This window comes from Drosophila nasuta, chromosome 2L (genome assembly GCF_023558535.2).
Source record: "Drosophila nasuta strain 15112-1781.00 chromosome 2L, ASM2355853v1, whole genome shotgun sequence".
NCBI classification, from domain to species: Eukaryota; Metazoa; Arthropoda; class Insecta; order Diptera; family Drosophilidae; genus Drosophila; species Drosophila nasuta.
In genome coordinates this window covers 15,184,073-15,205,577 of record NC_083455.1, presented here as the reverse complement: position 1 = coordinate 15,205,577, position 21,505 = coordinate 15,184,073, and the positions used below count along the sequence as shown (strand labels likewise).

The 21,505-nt window shown below is 37.8% G+C and overlaps 1 non-coding gene across 1 annotated transcript; it reads left to right on the top strand.

Moving 5' to 3' along the window:
* Positions 1–5,744: 5,744 nt before the first annotated feature.
* Positions 5,745–5,816, top strand: Trnad-guc (transfer RNA aspartic acid (anticodon GUC)). Its single transcript has one exon. It is a non-coding gene; the product is annotated as a tRNA-Asp (tRNA).
* Positions 5,817–21,505: the final 15,689 nt, after the last annotated feature.

Sequence of the window (21,505 nt, the reverse complement as noted above, 5' to 3'; positions counted from 1 at the left end):
TGACTTCCCAACTTTCTTCTTTTGTCAACTCAATTAGTTCATAATTTGTTTTTGACTACAAAGTATTTCAAAATTCTGGAAAGGTATTCAAAATATCTGTCTCACAATATAAATAATTATTACCGCTTCTTTTTTCCAGTGCTAATATATTTATTTATTATAGGCAAAGCTTAGAATTAAATTTCTCTACAACCAAATGAGGCTTTATACTACAATTCACAAAAATTACTTAACCAACGTTGCGTATGAGCAATAATAAACTTTGAAAATCATTTAGTTGAATTTCTATCCACAACTAATTACGATGCTGGTCACTGTGCAAATTTCTCGCCAATGTCGCTGCTCAATTGAATGGCATGCGGAAAAGTAAGCAGAGTAACGGATGTGCCCGCCCACAGTGCTTACAAGAAGTAAGCGTACAAGTGAAACACGCTCAAGAAACTGCTTTTCCAAGCAGCAGCAGCAGCAGCTGGCAGGAAGCAGGGCCAAAAGGGTCAGGCGTGTCATAGTAAACGCATAGTTGCCTTAGTATGAGTGTGAGTGAGTGTGTGTGTATGTGTGAGTGTGGATACTTAACTTTCTCGTACATGTGAATGTCGATCTGTTCGCATTTGTGTGTGTATCACGCACGCTTCACTTTGTGTTCAGCTGCCTGTTGCCCCCAACTCTGTTCACATTCAGTTGACTATTTAATAAATCCCAGTTTTGTGGTCAGCATACCAAATTAATGCGATTTGCTGCACGCACTACGAACTAGCAAGAGGCGGGGAAGGTAGTAGCTGAGACGGTGGGCGGTGAGAAGGGAACGGGAGGGGAAGATTTTGCCAATCGCAGCGGCAAAAGAAAAATTCATTTCATTTATTCTAAAGATTAGCCATTCATTTCAGTGTTTGTGAGTATGACTGTGAGTACGAGTGTGAATAAATGTGTGAGTGAGTGAATGTATATGTGTGTGTGTGAGTGTGCGTGTGTAAGTATTCACACTGCTGCCACAGTGGGCGTGTGAGTATCGGAAGTGAATTGTTACACCCATTGGACGCTGCTGCTGCTGCTGTTGCAGGAGGCAACGCTTCAGCCTCGCTGAATCAAAATTGTCCGACCGTGCAACACATCGGCCTCCCTCGATTCCCCCCCTGCCACATTTCCCCATCGGTCAGCAGGTGTTCGGTCTGCAAAAACTTCTCCTAGAGGGGGCAACTTCGACTTCTGTTTCTGTCTTTTGTGTGGCGCCAACTGCTGGCACGTGTTTGACTTATGCACAGGCGTCCATACGCAAAGTTTAAACTTTGTCCAACACCAGACTTACGAAAAATGCCATATAACTAGCATAAACACATACATATACAAGTATATACATATCTATGTATACTTGTGTGTGTGTGTGTGCGTATTAAATCAAAACGCACAAAAGTTTGAACCCAATGCTAACACCGGACATTTGAGGACCGACAAAAAGTACTTGGCAGCAGGTTACCAACTTGACTGGAGAGAGAGAGAGAGAGAAATATCTAGAAAGAGAGACAGAGCGGCGGGATGCGGCACAATATGCTAATTTCTAAGAATGCTTTACATATTTATTCTATTTATTGTTTGTTTGTTTTTTGTTTATATTTTGTGCGCTGCTTTCTTCAGCGCTGTTGAAAAGAAAGTACCCGAAAAGTATTTAGAGACCCAGCGAACTGGACACCAGAGTGTGACCTGCCTCTAGGACTTAGGAACTCTTTGTGACTTTCATTTATACTTTTCACTTTTTGTTTTGCCGACATTGTAAGACGCATTTGTTGCTGTTCTTGTTGTTGTTCTTGTTGTTGTTGTTGCATCTGTCAACTGAAATTATTGCCACAAAAGTTTGCCCTCCAGCGACTATTTCAATCTCGATATATCAATTTATATTTAGAATATATTTACGGAGCATATATTATTTTAAAAGGTTCAGTTTTCTACAGAAATAATTATTTATTCAATATTGAAACAGAGAAGCAAAAAAATTTAGACTGAAAATTAGATTGCGAAGCTTGACTTAAGATTTTGACTTCATGATTGAATTTTAAGTTTTTTTTAGAATCTAGAATTTTGATCTTGATGTAAGATTTTGCCTTTTTGGTTAAATTTTGAGTTTCTTCCATTCTTAAAATAAAAATATAACCTTATAACATTAACCTTCGTCCAATTTAGGATTTTTGTAGAATTTTTATCTTTTGAAATCATTTTGACATCATATAATCATGATTTAAGATTTCATTCTTGATTTTAGCTCATTTTTTTTCAGTGAAATGGAAATTATAAAATTTGCAAAACCTATCTACAGAAATAATTAACTTTTAAATATTGTAAGCATTTTCAAAAATATGTTAAGTTGAGCGCAAAGCTGTTTTGTCTTCATAATTTGAATATTGGCTTATTATTTGACGTATTAAATATGAAATGAAATAAGAAATACTGCTGCTTATATTCAGACATCTTTATCACATATTGGAATATTAAATAGGCTGTAATCTTAATTAAAAGAGAGCGAGAGATAACTTATTTATAGTGCTATTAATGGAATTTATACATAGAAGCAAGCCACAAGCTTGTAATGATTTGATGCTGCAGCAGCATTGTGAATACACTCATATTCGCATGTGGCATTAAACCAGCATTCATTTGGCCATTCGTCGTCGTCTGCGGTCGAATCACTCACTTAAGCTGTCTGCATATGGCGGAGCAGAGCGAAACTGTCGTTGAACTTGCTCAATGCGAGCCAAGGCCAGGCCAACAGGCATAGCAAAGCAAAGCAAAGCAAAACAAATCAATTAAAATGCCACACACATACACACGCACACTCTCGAACACACGCACACACACAGAGACAACACAATTGTAGCATTCAAAGACACGCAGCTTAGGCTTAGGCCAAAGTCCGCATTAAGTCCACTTCAATCGAACTATTACATAATTAAATCACAGAACATCACTCGCACACACACATACTCATTTAGATACACTCACACACACACACACACTCAGTAGAGACAGCTTGAAGTGCTCAGTAGAAAATGGTAAGCGGCGTAAAACTTGTAATAAATGGTGGATTATGTTAATCAAGCAGAAAAACAGAGACACGCAACTTGAAAGGCATGAAAGAGAGGCGACAGTAGGCGAGAAAGAAAGAGACGAGAATAATTCGACAGAAAGAGAGAACGCAAAATAAATGAATGAAACATTTTATTAATGGTTTATTTTTTTTTATGCTGGGCCCCGCAGTTGAGACGGAAAACTTTTGGCAATAAGTGAAAAAACATACTTAAAAAATGCGCCAACAAAAGAAGGCAACAGAACAAAACACACAAAAAAAAATACGCCATAGAAACAGCAGAAACAGCAGCAACAACGAGAAATAAGTGAAGCAAAACAAAAGTTATAAGCATTTGGCATTGCCTTAAGTTTGCTTAAATAATTCATTAAATTAAGTATACAAAACAATCAATCAAAGCGCATTTAGTCTTCTTCCACCAACGAAATGAAATGAAATGTTAATGAAATGCTCCGATTTTCCTTGATTTCCTATGCGACGCATTTACTTTATTTGCTTTCTATTAAATTTCTTAATTTCCTTAATATTTATTTTGAAATTGTATCACAATTTTTTCTGTTTACATTCTTCGAGCGTGAAAGTATCATGTTCCCTTCTCTCTCTCTTCTTGGAATAAATGTATATGCTATCTCTAGCTAGGCTCACGCTAAAGCTGAAACTGAAGCGAAATGTTTTGTGGCTGCAGTCAGCCCCGGGGGAATGTCAAGGAAACATCGCAACATCGCAGCAGCAGATAGATAGATCCAAGCTCAAGGCAATTATGGCAAGAAGCTGCAACTTTCAAGGCGTATTCACATAGCAAAAAAATATACATGCATATGAAAAAAAATCAACAGCGAAATATGAAAAAGCACAAGAAAAATATGCAGAAATGAAACTGAAAACATTCTGCAAAATATATATTTTTTCATACTCTTTCGTATATACAGCACTCAAAAGGGTATATGCGATTAATTAGTTGACATTTGAACCTGAAAGACTTGAATTTAATTGCAGAACTCTTCATAAAAGTAAATTACATTTCGCTTTGAGAATTGAAAAAAGACTTAAACGTTTTTCAATCTGCAGTTGTAGTTAGAAATTATAAATTTTTAGCAACATTAGATTAATGCAATAATAGTATAATTAAAAATAAGCAATAGAGCCTTATATAATCTATTAGAGTATAAAAAGGGAGCAAATATATATAATTTTAATATTCTAAAATATAAAGAATGTACGACTTCGTTATTAAATGTAATAAAATGTATATTCTTTTAAATTTTATGTGAATTCCCTTTAATTACTCAGTATTTTTTACAAGTTGTGGTGTTTTTTTGGTCTATTTCCGTTTTTTATTTGTTTTGTGTGCCAAAGGTAAATGCAATCTCTGTCACCAAGTTCCACATATGTATGTTATTTGGCAAAGGTTGCTACGCAGTATTTTTTTTAAATTTGTGGTATTTTATTGGTATATTAACTTTTTATATTTATTTTGTGCGTCAAAGGTAAATGCAATCTCTGTCACCAAGTTCCGCATATGTTATTTGGCACAGGTTGTTCGACATTTTTGGCAGTTGCTCTATAGTTCACTTCATGCAGTGTGACCATGCAAGGCCAAACATTTTCGTGCAGTGTAGTGTCGTGCAGTGTAGCATAAAAATGCGCATAAAAACTTGCACATTTTTGCTGCAGTTGCTGCGGCATCCGAAACAACGCCCAGGACAACGCTCACACTCTATATCGCTCTCTCTTCCTCTCTCTATCTCTCTCTCTCTCGCCCCCGATGTCTCCGTGTCGTACTCTTGATGCTGCTCTTCATTGCTTTCTCCGGTTGTCGCAACGCTGGATCAAGTTGCTGCGGCTCGTCGTCCGCTTGCCTCATAAGCAGTTGCAAGTTATTGACGCAAGATTTCCCCTGACATCTATTTTTGTATGAGCGCTGCTGCTTCAGCAGCAGGATACATTCAAGGCGAATGTGCCGCCGCCGGCTGCAGCATAGTTTAGTTCTTCAACACCCACGCACACACACACACACACACACACACACTCGACACACGCTCAAAGAAGCCCGAAAAAATATGTGGCGTAAATGTTTGCCTTGTGTTGCATTTTTCGCAACATTTTTATAAAAATAATGTTTATAACTACAACTTCAACTACAACTACAACTGTATCCGTGCAAGTAGCCTTTGCCTTTGCGTTTGCTTTTCCTTTAGTTAAATATGAAGTTTAGCTTTAGTTTATAAACGTTAACAAATAGTTGCCAGTCCATGGCTGGCGATTTTGCCAACAAACTTATTTACTCGGCAAATAGTTATACTTGTATTTAGTTACTAAGTTAGTTAGTCGACTGCAATGAAATAAAAATGCCATACACGCTTTCCCACACACACACACACACACACACACACTTTGCTGGAGGTGCGTATGGTGTGCGTCTGTGCATGAAGCTTGTGTAAATATTTTTTAGAATTATGTGAAATACGCAAAGGTATTTAGATACATTAATATTGGAGAACAAGCATTAAATGTCTTAAGTATAGTATGCTAGGCTATAAAATGCTCTTGCTGGAATTTAAATATTATTAATAAGAAACTATTTTTGTATAAATAGATTTCCAATGTTCTGCCTAGGAAAAAAGTCGTTCAATTTATTTATTTGCTTTTACCGGGTGCAGTTTTCAAGTCCTCGATAGTATAGTGGTTAGTATCCCCGCCTGTCACGCGGGAGACCGGGGTTCAATTCCCCGTCGGGGAGGTCTTTTAAGTAAATACTTTTTTTTTGCTTTTTTTTTAATTTTTTCTAAATATTTGTTCATATTCATATTTAATATTTTATTATTGGTACTATAAATAGCACAGACGATGTAAATTTTATAGTTTTTCGCTTTGTTTTCATATGCTCCAAAAAGTATGCTATTATTTTTGACACAACATTTTCTGCGTGCCATCAACAACAACGTAACTGTGTGCAAGAAGTCAACTTGCAACAATATGCAAATTAAATGGTATTTTTCTTTAGCATTTCGCAAGGCGATGCAATTGTTGTTGATTTTTTAAAAAACCCTATTTAACGATCCTTGCGGTGCTTTTGGTTTACTTCTTATGTTATGTTGTTGTGCACGTACTTTTGCTGTTTTTTTTTTTTTTGTTCTGTTTTATTGCATGCTTGTTGTGCCTGCAGCACGTGCCGCCTGCCAGGCTTTCAATTATGTAAGGTCTTTATAATCGAATAATTAAAAATGAAAAATTAACGCATGAAAAATGCATTTTCAGCTCGAATTTACCAGCGGCAGGTGCGTTTTGGGTTGTGTCTGTGTTGCCGCTTCACTGCCTGCAGTCTGGCACACCATCCGGCCCAACTCAGATACCCTGTAAATACGCACGGCTATAAAAAGGAGTGCTTAAATACAGTGAATGAAATTCACATGGCATTAAAACTTTAAACAGTTGTAGAAGGCAATTATCGTAATACGTTTCGTGTAGGGTATCTTTAAGTCGTAGCGTACTTGTATTGCGCACTCGTGACTTGTTATGTTTGCCTGCTTCATGCTTTTTCCATTGGCAAACACTTTGAGCTCACATGCAAATATAATTGCAAGATATTTCGCTTGCTTTATGGTTGGCAAGAAGGAGAATCGCGCCCGACCAGTTCAGCATTTAATGAAAACTGTCTGAGTAATTAAATACATGATGACAAAAGTACGCACACATACACACATGCAGCTGGGTTAAAGCCGAATTTATTTATTTAAATTACACATGCACACGAGCAACGCGAATTATTTATGGCAGTCATCGAACAGCGACAACAAGAAGAGTTGCACAACAATAAGAACAACAGCAACAACGGATCCATTGACTTGACCTCATTTTGTGGCATTTTCACGCTCCTTGGCGTGATATTATTGCCCGCTTTGCGGCGCCTTCTGGAGGATCATTTTGTGTGGAGTCTGCGCGAAAATAAAGCGCATTTGCCACTCGCTGTTCTGTTCCCCCGGTGCAGCTAATGCGTTAAAGAGTTGAGCTCATTAAGGCGCGTCCCGGTCCAAGACCTGGCTTCCTGTGGAGCAACTATTAACGCTCTTTGTTTGTGCTGGGCCAACACTTTGAGAGGTTTTTCTTCTTTACTTTTTTTTAGTGCAAATAATTTACAGGCGACCCCGGCAAATGGCAAATGGCGGACTACGGACTACGGATGGCGGAAATGTAAAACCCGAAAAACCCACCAAGTAGTGTCCGGTGCAAAAGCATAAGAAAAATTTCAAACAAAACTTAATTACTTGCCTCAAGTTGTTGGGCCAACTAAAGTGGGAATGGGAGCGGAAACAAATTGGCCAAATTTGCTTGACTTGCTGGCGCGTTTGTATTTCGTATTTTTTTCTGTTTTTTTTTTTTTTGTATTTTTTCGTATTTGTTGTACTTTGTTTACATTAACTGAGCAAGGGTGACACTTGCATTGCCCCTTTCGCTTTTTTTTTTTTGTGCTGTGTTCAGTTACTTTAATGAGGGTTTAAGTATTATTTGCTCAAGGGTTGCCTTTGCCCTTTTGTTTAACGACGATGGACCACAAGTCGCCGCCCCCCAAAACAAAACCCATTCCCTGACACCGTTACTTAAACGGACTAACAACAACAGCAACGGCAACAAAAGTGAAAGGGAAAAAAAACGAAATGTTTATTTGTATTGCGTGTAATAATTTTTAATTTTAATTTTTAGTTCGTTGCGGCCAAAACTTTGGCTTTTAAGCGCGCACAAAGCAAAAGAAAAGGAGACAATGAAAATAACAAATCAGAGATAAAAACTGCTTCTGCCGTTTTAGCGGTTAAAAGATAAACAAATGTTCTTGCGAAAGAAAAGAGTTTAACTAGATTAAAAAAGCGGAGTAGAAAGAGTGAAATAATGAAAAAGAAAAGTTAAATCTAGGCTCTCTCGCTATAAATATTAGCGATTTACATTTGAATTACTTTCGACTTGAAGTACACAGACAGAAATAAGTGCTAAGATCGAGAATACGACGACTCTGACTAGTTCTTGAACCCAAGAGCAACAAACACATGGAAAAATAATGATTTGCATCATCTCTACTTACTAAGCCAACCACCAGAAGTTAGTTTTTAATTTTAAAGGAAGCGACTTCCAACATTTTGGGAAACATGAATAAAAGTATATTTTGTTAAGATCGTAAAAATCTTAAATCAAGAAGCGAGAGTCGAATTTTGATACATATAATAATAACTAAAGTATTTATGATTCTTAAAAATTTGTTTGCGATTAGACACAAATTGTTGAAGTTATTAAAAAAATTCATTTGTATGGGCAAAAAAAAAATGGTCTTATTGGCTTTGGCTTTCAATCTGGTATATTTTGAATTTTTATGTGGGGTTGATTTTATGTTAATGTTTATTTATTATTTCATAAGTTTAATCCTTAATTATTATGATATTTAGTTTATTGATTAATTAAATTATTTGAAAATATTCGGTCGTAGTTAGCACGTCTTGCTTTTCTAGTGGTCGTCACAAAAGTATATTCTAAGTCTATTCTATCGACTTCATTCTCAATCGATACTCCTTCTCAATCGATACTCCTTTCTTCCTATCATCGATAGGTGGATAGATTGGCGTTACCAGACCCATTCCCACATATATATTTTTGAATGTAGTATTACATGAATTTACCAAATATAACATTTGAATATTTATTTATCTTGAAATAAACCAATTAATAAAACTAATATCACACCGTTTTGATTTTGTTTAGCGGGTATTTCACGGTCGAGCACACTTAACTGTAGCTTTCTTACCTGCTTCAACCTAACGATCTTATTTCAGGATTGTTTTTTTAGGTCCATTTTTGCAATCTACTATTTAATCTAGGATGTTTTCTCTCTGTGTACTTGACACAACGAACAATCAATTATTGCTTTCGACACAGTTAATGAGTTTACACACATTAGCAAAACTGATTCACTTTGTGGTTTGTTTTCTGCTGCGGTTGTCTATTATTGTTATTCTATTATGGTTGTGCTTGAATCACATTATAAACTTGAGTTCAAGTTGTGTTCGAGGGCGCCCTCAACTATCCACATAATTATCAATTTGACTCGTCGCATAATTTGCCAGCCAGTGGAGTCCATCCAGCCATCGAACCTTGTTGACATTGCGACAGCGTGAGAGTGAAGCGTGAAGCGTGAGACATGGAAATGAATTCCATTTTTTATTAATTGTACGCTCATTCTTTGGGAACTGTTTGTCTGGCCTGGCCTGGCCTCGGACAGTGCTGGCCAAGCATTCATTGTGACGAGGATGACTGCCACTGCAGTGGCACTTGACTGATGCCGCCGCTTGATGATGAAGGCGTGCTGACAATGGGCCAACTTGGCGGATGTGGATGGACCAGTCGAGTGCCGCTTGGCTTGGGCCATTGAAACAGTGTCCTCTTCTGAGCGCTGTTCTTTCAATAATTTGTGTGCTTTAATGAGTCGCAGTTGGAGGCGGGACGTGGGCAGCAGAGCAGAGAGCATAAAAATAATTTTAAATCAGCTGCATATTTGCACAAAGCTTTATTTGATTTTAATTGATTTTTTTTCTGCTGCCGCTTCCCAGCTTTCCAGTTCGTGTGCCAGCTATTTGCTTTTAATTTACCAACACACAGACAGAGGGAGAGACAAACACATGAAGAAGAGAAAGAGAGGGAAGGAAGAGAGGCAAACACTCACACACTCACTCACGTGTGTGCTGTCGACTGTGGGCTCAATTCATTTCGATTGGCATCTCAGCTGTGTCTGTATGTATTTGCCCATAATTCGACTGTTTGATCTGTTGAAAAAGAATATATATACAAACAACAACAAAAAAAAAACGAATGCGAATGCATATAATATATATAGAGAGCATATAGATATGCGCGTATTTTAATTTTATTTGCTTTTTAAATGAAGCATCATCGGCCCGAAGCCACGCAGCTGATTGCCTCACTGCCTTCGGCATACACAATCAGTTGGCCAATCCTCAATCCCCAAACTCCTCTTCATCCTCCTCCACCTCCACCTTCGCACCCCCTCGGAAATTAACCTCAAATGCAAGCAATGTGCTGCATGAATGCTACCTAAAAGTATGCTACACATATATATATCTACTCTATATATGTACATACTATATCATACAATACAGCAAGAAGCATAAAAATGAAATGAAATTTTATTTACGTTGAGCTGAGCTGAGCGGAGCGGAGTTGAGTTGTTGTTTCAGTGCTTGGCCCGCGGCTAGTTAAGTTTTTGGCTTGTCGTTTCTTCTGCGTATCGTAAAATATTTGCGTTATTATGCTAGTTATTTTTTTGCAATGTTTCCAGTTGGGTTCAGCATCAGTTTCTCAGGTTGAACCCAACAACAACAAGAGTTTACCCCCCCGTCACAGTTTGCTAGCTCATTTTTATTTCATCGCCTGCGGGCTGGGGATGACAAAATGGTTAGATGCATGCAACACACACATACACACACATGAGGGGCAGGAAAAGAGTGAGGAACTCTGGCAACGTTCCCTTTTCGTAATAAAATGTCAAGTATTTGTTGCCAGGAACAACAACGAAATCCAGTTTGCTAATAAAACTAAAACCCAGTGAAGCATGCTTTTTGCTGTTTCGCAAAATATTAACTTGTATAGTTGCGAGTTCTATGAAAAAGTCGACATATTTTGTGGCAGCCGTAACTCTTCAAGCCAATTAGCAAAAGCTGCCTTAAAAATTTCTGTGTTTAAGCCAAGGCAAAAGCGTATGCAAAAGCGTATGCCAAGAGCATCAACAATGAAAATGAAGAGCAACGAAAAAAGAGAAGCTCGATAAACAAGCCTGGCAGACATTTTAATGACCTTCAACTTGGACAAGAATCTGTTGGAAAAATGGCAACAATCGGGGCGTTAACGGATATTGGCTTAAAATGTCATAAAAATTGTTACAGTTGCTGCCAGGCAAAAAACCTGATGAAGTAGTGAAGAGGAAAAAGAGGAAGCGGAGATGTGCCAGCACATTTATTGGTAAATAAAGTTCCTATTCCTGTTTCCGGCCATGATATAAAAGTTAATAATAAATTGAAACAATGAAGCCCAAATTGTTGATCTTTGCTTGCTGCGAGAGCGAACGAACGAACGTAAAACAAAACTCAACTTTATAGCCAATGTAATAAAATTTCTAATGGTCTTCGCTGCTCTACCAAAAGGCATATCAAATCGACCTAGGCAAAAAAGCCAGGCACACTGGATTTAATTAATTTTACGATACGAATTTGTAACACAAAATGTGTGTGTGTGTGTTTTGACTGTCAAAAGATACGACGAGTTTAACCTGATACTTGTATTTGATTCGCATTTCGATTACAACCTGTAGATCAACAAGAATACCAATTTACCTATGTCCAAATCGAATCAATGAAAATGTGACAGAGGTTTTTGAATCCCTTTTAAATATTTATTTAAAGGATAATGTTGTTCTCTTTAAATATCAACAGAAACTTTGACAAAGTTGCTTATTAAGTTGACTGCCTTTTTCCTTAATTTGAATATCTTTTCTATGTCAATAAATTTCAATTAGTGCTTTCGTTTTAAATGGAAACGATATCAAAGTGTGCCTCGCGTACCATTTCTAGTTTTAATTTTTAATGTTGACAATTTTCCCCGAACTTTTCCTTAGCAACTTCTTCTCAAGTGTGAAACCTGTGTCATGTGTGTGCGTCTCGTGTCTTCTGTCTTGTGACTGAGTTAAAGACGGAGACATGTAAAGTGAAATTTTAATTATATATCATTACAGGCCTCTGCAAATGAAAGGTGAGAGAATGAAGTAAAGTAAAGTAAAGGGTTTACTTGATGTACATGTGATGTGACCCAAAATTGTTGGGGAATATCAAACGCATCTAATTAATAATTAATAAGCATTGTCAATTAGAGGCCGGGCGCATGAAACACACTCGCACATATTTTTTATGCATGTCACAGCATTTTGTCATAAAGTGATAAAGGTAAAAAATCAACAGGCCTCGGGGAATGGGAATTACATTTTTGGGGCCATGCCATCGACTTTGGTCTTTTGTCCTTATTTTTTTGTTCTTTTGCTTTTGCTTGATGACAATCTTTAGTATCATGTGTGTCGAGATTGTTATGTTTGGTAGAGCTGCAAAATTCTGAAGATAAAGATGAAGATGAAGATGAAGATGGCGGTGGAAATGGAGATGAAGATGCCGCACGCATGTGGCATAATTGAAAGCGACATCATGGCAGCCATGTTGCGACGTTGCGAGCGACGTTGACAGCTGTTCTTTGAGGGGCACGAGGCACGACTTGAGACAGGTGCACGTTTAACTTTTCCTGTGTGTCTGGCTCGACTTTCCAATAGAAGATTATAATGTACGCATTGCTTAATTTAAATGCTGAATATAGATGTGCGCTTCTGTGTGGGTGTGTGTGTGTGTCTGTCGCTTTTCCTATGGCAAATTAAATTAACAGCAGCTGCCGCTCCATGCCGTGCAGCCAAGCGGCGATAACAGACACTCATGTTTTAAAAATTAAACGAAATAACGAAATTTGCATAAATAAGGAGCGCTAATAGGATTTTGTTTGTAATTATCAAATTGGCAGCATTAACAAAATGCTCTGCTCTACTCTGCGCGCAACAAAAAAAAAAAACAATTGAATCAAATTAAAGATACGCCCCGCAAAAACAGATTTGCTTTAAGCATTCGCTTATTCGAATATTTATTGTTTAGCATTAACATTAAAACAAAAAAATATGTACATGCATGTTGGCACCTTTTTCAATTATTATATCCTTTATTTTCAGCACATTTCCAAATTGGGTATTTACAATAAAGCATAATGCTAGTTAGGGAATGTTAAAAGGTCAGTTACAAATTTAATATATACAAAACTTCAAGTTGATTTACATTATTTACTTCTAAACATATTCCTTTTATGCTTTCGATATTGACAAAGCCAAACTTCTGCACAGCAAACTTTCTAAAGTCAAACATGTTTTTGTTCATACTTATTTATAGAATACTTATTTATTTAATTGAATGCCAATAAGTCTCTCTTTCTTTCTTGGGTATCTACAGGAAATCTTAAGAGCCCAGCAATGCCGACAGACGCATTGCGAATGTTTTTTATACCCGCTACCCATAGAGTAGAAGGGTATTATAACTTTTGTGTAAGTAGCAGGCATAAAGGAGACACTTACCTATGAAGTATGTATATTCTTGATCAGCGTCAACTGCCGAGAAGATATATCTATATATGTATGTCTGTCCTGTATGTAGAAGTTATTTAAGAAATGCTTTTATATAGTGGGGTTAGTTGGTTTGGTTAACAATCTGATATATTTTGCACTCTATAGTATATTTTGCTCTCTCCAGTATGTTTTGATTTAGTACTATATCAATAGACCAACACTTTGGTATTTTTCAGTATATTTGTGGTATATTAATTTGGTATATTTTAAAATGAATACCGAACTATTATCCTTTCATTCAAAATGGTATCTCACAGTCGATCACACTCGACCGTAACTTTCTTACTTGTTATTTATTTGTTTGGCAGCGTTTCGTTTGGGTTTTGTCCAAAATTTATTGACTGGCTCGCCAAATCGATTTCGCATTATTTGCGTATGGCAATCCAGCTGCTAATTTGCTTAAAAGCATAATTAACAACAGACGTACGTGTTCGCCCACACACACACACACACACACACACGCACACACAGATATGGCCACTCACACATAGCACAAAAATGCGGCATTTTATAGCTGCTGCTGCATGTGAGTCGTAAAAAACAAGCGCACGCAAGGTGTAAAAAAAAAAGGAATACAGCACAAAAAACAGCGTAAATCAGCGCAATGAAAGAGCAGCGAACACAACAACAAAGCGAACAATTCCGAACAGCAACAGCAGCAACAACAGCTAGAGATACGGGACGTATACGCAACGTAACACCACGTAACGAATTTCTTGTGTGTTTTGTTTGAATGTTTTGCGGTTTTTTCGTAGCGTGTGAAAATTGTAATAATTGTAAAAAAAACACACACAACTCGAAAGAGGATTGGCATGAGCAGCTCTTCATTTATCGATTAATGGAGCAGTGTGCTTAAAAGTCTGCTACAATTTGGTGGAAAAATACGTTGCTTGAATATAGACTTGATGCCGCACATAAATATATCAGCATTTATTGTCTTTTTTGTGTGGAATATTTTGCAATTTATTGCACAACTTTTGCACATTGATTTAAAATGGCAACTTGAGATATTAATCTCATTTCTGTATTTACTTATTTGCGTTGATTTTTTTAATGCCACTCAAATGAATTCGAAGCGAAATGTTGGCGCATATAAATGACGCACTTAACAAAGTTTTGTTCGGTGCTACTTTAACAAACACAATTTAATATTTTAATAGCAGACATAAGTTTTAAGACTGCCGCCCAAGTCCGGTGAGAGAAAGAGCGAAAGAAGGCGCAAGGAAAGAAAAAAAAGGTTTTTTAGAGTCGACGCTTTTTCATTTCCATAATTTGCTTTGTGCACCAATTAAAAGTGATTAGTTTCATATTGCGTCATTTATATAATTCTTATTTCTTATTGCGAATTTTGTTTTGTGTTGCGCCCCGTAATGCGAAGCCAAAGTCGTCCCACAAGCAAACTGAGCGAAAACCTTTTAAATTCCGCGGTAATTAATTGGTGGGCTATGCAAATGGAGCAAGCTAGCAGCAAACCCAACTTCCCTTTCCCTTCTTTCTTTCCCCTTCTCACTCTCTCTCTCTCTATAAACAGTCGAATGTCTTCATTTTCATTTGGTTTGTGCCACAAGTCTGAACATCGCGTGCCGATGCACGTAAACGTTTACCTATAATTTTATGACTTTGTGAGCGACGGCATCGGCGGTAAACAAAGTTTGCTGTTGTTGTTACTACTCCCCCTCCATCAACAAAGGGAGAAAAAAGCGAAGCAACTTTTCTAATTATAATCTACATAACTTAAAATGCGAACAGGACGCGAGGGCAAAGTTTAACGCCTGCGAACGCATGTGAAATTAAATTATAGCTCTGTGTATGTGTGTGAGAATGGAAGGTAGACAGGTGGGGCGGAAGAGGGTGTGGCAAAACAAAAAACAGCTGTTGAAATGGAAAACAAATACCGTACAAGGCAAAAGTCTGAGAAACGGCAACAAATGCAGCCAACAAACAAACTGCAAAACTTGAGTCGTTGCTTGGCGACCGTCTAAATTAAATTTAAAATTTTTATTGATGGCTTCATTTGCATGGCAAAGGCACAAACATACATACACGCACACACACACACGCACACACATACACATTCACATAAATACGTGCTGCTTGTTGGGTGTGTGGGAAAAGCAAAGTGCCTCACAACTTGCCGCGTTTATCCTGAAAAATCATCTAATCTGAGCTAGACTTCATATTTTTCTTGTTGCTAAGCTGCCTGCCATATGAATATGTATTGCACAGTAAAGACATTCCAGAAGGCGTAAATATAAGCAAATCGCCATTAAAATGTTGTAAGAAATTGAATATATTAATTATGAAACCAAATTCTAACTAATTTCTAATTTAAAATAATTTTGTTTACATTGAGATTAGGGTTTGGTTTGGTTGATATTTTAAACACAATTTTAAGACGTTTTCAAGGCGATTTCGTGGCGTTTTCTCAGCGTTGTTTCGCTTCTAGCACATTTCCGTGTGTTGTGTATGCAGCTAATGCTTTTTCACTTTAGTCCAGAGCGGAGAGAAGAAAGAAAGAAAGCAGGCAGAAAGCAGGAGAGTCGCAGGGCTATGTCAAGTTTTTGGCCAAACACCCTGGGGCATATTTTAGAGGCTCATGTGACAAATTGCCAAAGCACGTGTATTGCATGCTTATTTTGAGTATGCCATTCGGCTTTTTTCCATGTTTCATATGCCTGAGATGCTGCCGTCCTGTCCGTCCGTCGGTCTGTCCTTCCTTCTTTGTCCTCACTGTATGTTGTAGTTTGCCTGCGTTTGCCGTTTGTCGTTTGCCATTTGCTGCGATGACAAATCCAATTCATTTCGCTCCGCCTTACGTGGCGTATGCGTAATGTGCCTCAACTAAAGCTAATGGGCATGAGCTCATGCTACCTGCCTGCCACCGTGCCACCGTGCCACCTGCCTTCTTGCCACATCGCGTAGCGTGCGCTGATTTCCGCGTATAATGAGCGAGCATGTCTAGAAATTGACGCACACTTCAATCATTTTTTATTGCCGCTTCCATGCTCGGCGCTCAAGTGGAAGCCAATCAAAAAGTTGCGCTTCACAACAAAATGTTCAATGAAAATACAACAATCTCTCTCCCCCCTTCCTCCTCCCACCTCCACTTCATTCACTCACTCAGTTGCTTGCTTGTTGGGCTCCTCATCAACTCGCTCAATTCAAACAACGAGTGCTGTGATGTGGATGCTGATGCCGATGCCGATGTTGCTGCTGCTCTTGTTGCTTGCTGGATTGGGGGGCTGGATGAAGCATCAATATCATCTGCAACTGGCAACAATTACGCGTTGCCTTAATTGCCACACACTCGTTAACAAGCTGGCGCAACAGCAGCAGCAGCAACAGCAGTTGCAACAACAACAACTCTGTTGCACTGTTGCACTGACCCGACGTTGCATGGGGTTGAAATCAAAATCATTGGTGTGAAAATAAACTAATTGAAGAAAAATTTCATTTGCAACGGCAACGGCAACAAGGACAGCGACACCGACAACAACAGGCAACACTACGTATGGTGGACATATGCCCCATCTTGCTGCATTTGACCCGAGGTCAAGTTGCAAGCACACACGCACGGTTTACGCAACCGGAGACAAGCGCGCCAGCAAACGGGAGACATTGCGGCGCCCCGTGCTTATTTATCAGTTAAGCCAATGCCGCTGTCGATGCCACAGGACTCGGCAACAACAACAATAACAACAACAATAGTAGCAACATCACTCTTTCTTCACTGACAATATTTTCTGTGAGCTGCTGGGGGGCCGTCACATCGACTATCAAAATGAATGCATGAAAAACTACGAAATGGTAATGTGCCGTTGCCATGCATCCCCAGCAACAACATCAGCAACAACAGCAACAGCAACAATAGCAACAACAACAATTGGTTGAGTTGTTGCAGGCGCCTCTTGGGCTTGTTGTTGTTGCTGTCTGTTTATCTACCGTTCGCTTGTTGCCTGAAGAGCCGCTTATGCGTTTTCATTGCCATTGCCGGTTGCCAGTTGCTGCTGTTGCTACTGTTGCCCGTTGCCAGCAGCAACAGTTTCCTCTGTTGCGTGTGAAAAATTGATGGACATGTGTTCAGGCCACAAGCAGAGAGAGAGAGAGTGACAGCCGCTTCATCAGTGACAAGGAGACAGGATCAGCAACAAGAGAGATAGAAAGAGAGAGAGAGAGTGAGAGATAGAGTCCAGGGAGGGAGCAGAGGATGTGGAAACCAATCAGCTGCATGAGTTTTCAATTTCTCACCTAATTGGCGGCGAGTCAATTGTATTTCAAGTGCAGCTTTGCAACAGTATCAACAACCACATTCACACACACACACACACACACACACACACACTGTGCAACACATGCTATGCACATCAGTTAGCAATAAAAAGGAATTTTTGAAATAAAACACTGCAAATCGCAATTTAATCAGCTTACGCACAATTTTGCTGTATATTTGGCATTTAATTACTTTATTAGATAACAATTTTTAATTTAATTGGCGCGCAAAAATGTTAACAGCTTTTTAGCACACTTGTATGCAATGTGTTTTTTTTTGCGCCACTTAAATAATGACTTAAATTACAATTTTTAAAGTTAGTAAAATTGAATTTTGTAAAAAAACAACATTATGCGATTGATCTAATTTGTATGGAAATTTGTATTATAAAAAGGCATTTGACTACGTTTGAAAATAATTATTAAAGATAAGTTAGAATAACAAATATAATCTCATTTGACTATATTTAAAATACTAATTAAATTTTTTGAAAACAGGTAATGTTTTCAGCAATATAAAAGTTCAAATTTAATTTGGCTTCATTTTTAAATATAAATGGACATTTTTCGCAGTTGCTATTATATATATTTTGTATATTTTGAATGTAGTACTTTATCAATAAACCAAACTTATCCTTAGGTATTTTTTTGGTATAATAATTTGATATATTTTACAAACAAATACCGTTGAAGTGCGCACTTCTAGCTTTAAGTTGAGACTTCTTCGATATACATATTATATAATCTATTATTTAATTTCATTTTACCATATTTTTATATGTAAATTTAGTTTTTCAACCAGTTTTCTAACTGAAATAACATTTTAAAATAAAATTTTTTTAGAAGGTTTCATTAAAGTGTCTATCAAAATAATTAGCCATTATTTCTTGTCGTTTACATTTAACTTAATAAAGCTCCAAGGATTTTGCTCCACAACTTTCAGTTCAAAGTTCTTGTAGTCTGAGCAATAATAAAAACTAGTAACTAATGCGAGAGACGATATATTAATTTGACTATCAAATTATGCCCAGCACATAAATTAGTTAGTTCCACGCTGATTCAGACTGCCGATAATGCCACACAGAGGGTATCCCTGTTTTTTTCTTTATGGTTTGTCGAACATAAACTAATTTCTTTTTCGGTCTGCCTTGAGTTATGACGCTTTAATTGCCCTGCGAAATAAAGCAAGCACACAATTTGCATGTTTCTCCACTTCGTTCTCAGTTTTTTTTGCTCGCTCATGATTCACGCTGTCTTTCTATCGGGGCCACATTCAGGCATCCATACAAAATGTGGCTTTTCATTAAAATCTAAAAACATAAATCTAAAAACTGAAACCAACAATGGCTGCCAGATGGGTGAAGCTCGCGGTCTGCGAGGCTGTCTTTATGTCTTCCTTCCTTCCTGACTGCCTATCTTCCATCCTCTCCGACGTTCGCAGTTTCGCCTTGAAGCTAATTGAATTTGGAAATTCAAGTCAAAATTAAAAAATTACGAGCAACAGCTTCGACTCGACGCTTAAATAAACTGTAAAACGGAAATGTATTCGACAGGTGGAAATTGAAACTGATTGAATTGTAAAATGAAGCATAAAATGCGCTGTTGCTTTTATTAATGTTTATGCGACGCAGCTGCTGCCACGCCCCCATCCTTCGACTTCCCCTGTTTCGAGCCATTTCAACGCCCACGACGTCGTCACCAGCATTCAGCAGCAGCGAGTGGTGCAAAACAAATACATTACGCATCTCGATAATTTATACTTTTTGATTTTAATTTGCACAATTTCGCCGCATATTTTATGGCTTTTCTTCTTTTTGCATATTTCTTTTTTTTTCGCCCGTTTGTATTTGTCACTAAAAACTGGTGAAAATTATTATTACGGCAAGCGAGGGCAGCTTGATGTTTTTTAAAGACTTCTAAGGAAGTTTGGAATATAAAATATTTACAAAATTCTTAGAAAGCTTTATCGTGGAGAGCATTGTATGTAGATTTGGTTAATTTAATTCATTGATTATGTATTTGAATTGTAGAATCAGTTATTTGATAAATTGCATACGAATATTCCCTTTATTTCAATTAATCACATAAAAATAAAAAATATATCATAATTTAGTGAACTAATTCTTCCACATGCAAGTTTTGTTACATTTAGCATGAAAGTAGATAAATAAAAAGCAAATTTTTTAAAGAATTAAAAAAACGACAAAGGAAGGTGGATAAATAAATAGAAAATTATATTAAAATTTCATAAGAAATTCATTTTTTATTTCTATTTAATTATTGTATTTGTACAAACTCTACTTCGATGAGATTAATGAGGAATTTCTATAAGCTCTATTTCCATTAGATTATTGAGACAACTCTTCTACCAACTAAATGAAGATTTGGAAGTCAGCTCCACTTTCAGTGGAATACTTAATTTAAATATCGTTATCAAATTTACATTGTTTTCTTCAATAAGAGAACTAAAAAATCAAAACTTCATTATGTGTTCTAGTCAATCTCACTCCTTAAGATCTCATCTTCTCGCTTAGCCATTAAAACTGTGGCCAGACAGCAGTTTGATTATGTGCAATGAAATCACGCACTTGATGATCATTTACACCTTTTTAATGCATTGACATCAACCTTGAGATGCAGCACTTTATGAGAGGTCAAGCCATAATAATTGGAGGTTGTATTGGAGGTCGAAGAAAGGTTTTGATTGGAATTTCGGTACGAACGACTCTCGTTGCATACTTTTGGGCATGTGTTTTTATTAGAGCTGTAATTGAAGTTTAACTGCGCATGTAATAAAGGCAATTTGAGCTATTTTCAACGCATTAGCGGCATAAATAATACAAGTCGAAAGTGCGACATAAAGGCGACAACGACGACGACGACGACGTCGAATATGGTTGGCCATTTCTCAGTGGAAAACTCCGAAACGTATGTGTTGGCGGTGAAAGCATTTCTCTTAAGACTATGCCAAAATGCGTAACTCAAATGAACAAACAGCAACGAAATCCGAGAAGTGCGAGAGTGGAAAATGTGAAATGTGTGAAAATGGAATGAAAGGCGAACGAAAGGCGCAGCAAAGCATTACCAATTGCCATAGAAGTGTGTGAACGTGCATGTTTCTCCTCGAGAGCGAGTGTACCTCATATGTGTTGTGTGCCACACCCCCAAAGTTGATATTATACTGCCCGCAGCTCAGACGCCCACAAACAAACGATGGCGACTTATTCATTGCGCTTGCCATTAAGGTGGCTCTGATGCCGTCGTCGTCGTCGTCGTCGTTGTTGCTGTGATATATAACACGCTCATAATTGGTCATAAATCTGACAAATGTAATTTGTCATCACTCAGGCAGCAGTCAGACTAGCGAAAGAGAGAGAGCAAGAGAGAGAGAGAGAGAGGGAGTGGGACTTTCAGGGAATGTGGTAATGGTTGGCGTTGCTTGGGACCCTCCATCAGTTCAGTTCAGTTGGCCAGACTTCAGTTGGCCACGCTTTGCTGAGTGCCAAAATGAAAAAGGTGCTTGACACAAAATGTCAGCTGGATATTTTTTATTACACAATCACAACACATACAGCCAGCAAACACACACACACACACACTCACACTCACACTCTCACACACGCACTCGCAACTTTCTTCGCCTGCGCCTAAAAGTATGCTCTGGCTCTTGAGTCTGTCACACATACAAACGCACACACACACACAGTTAACAGTTAAGGATGGCATCACACGTAAGCCACAAAGTAGTTACTTTTTATGCTTTCCGCTTTTGGCCATTGTTTTTGCAACGCTCTCGCTCTGGTCACTTGAGCTCGTAAATATTTTACAAGTTTTCCTTTGCGCCTCGAGTCGTTCCCCCTCTATCTCTCTCTCTCTCTGTCTCTCGCTCTCTTTGGATACGC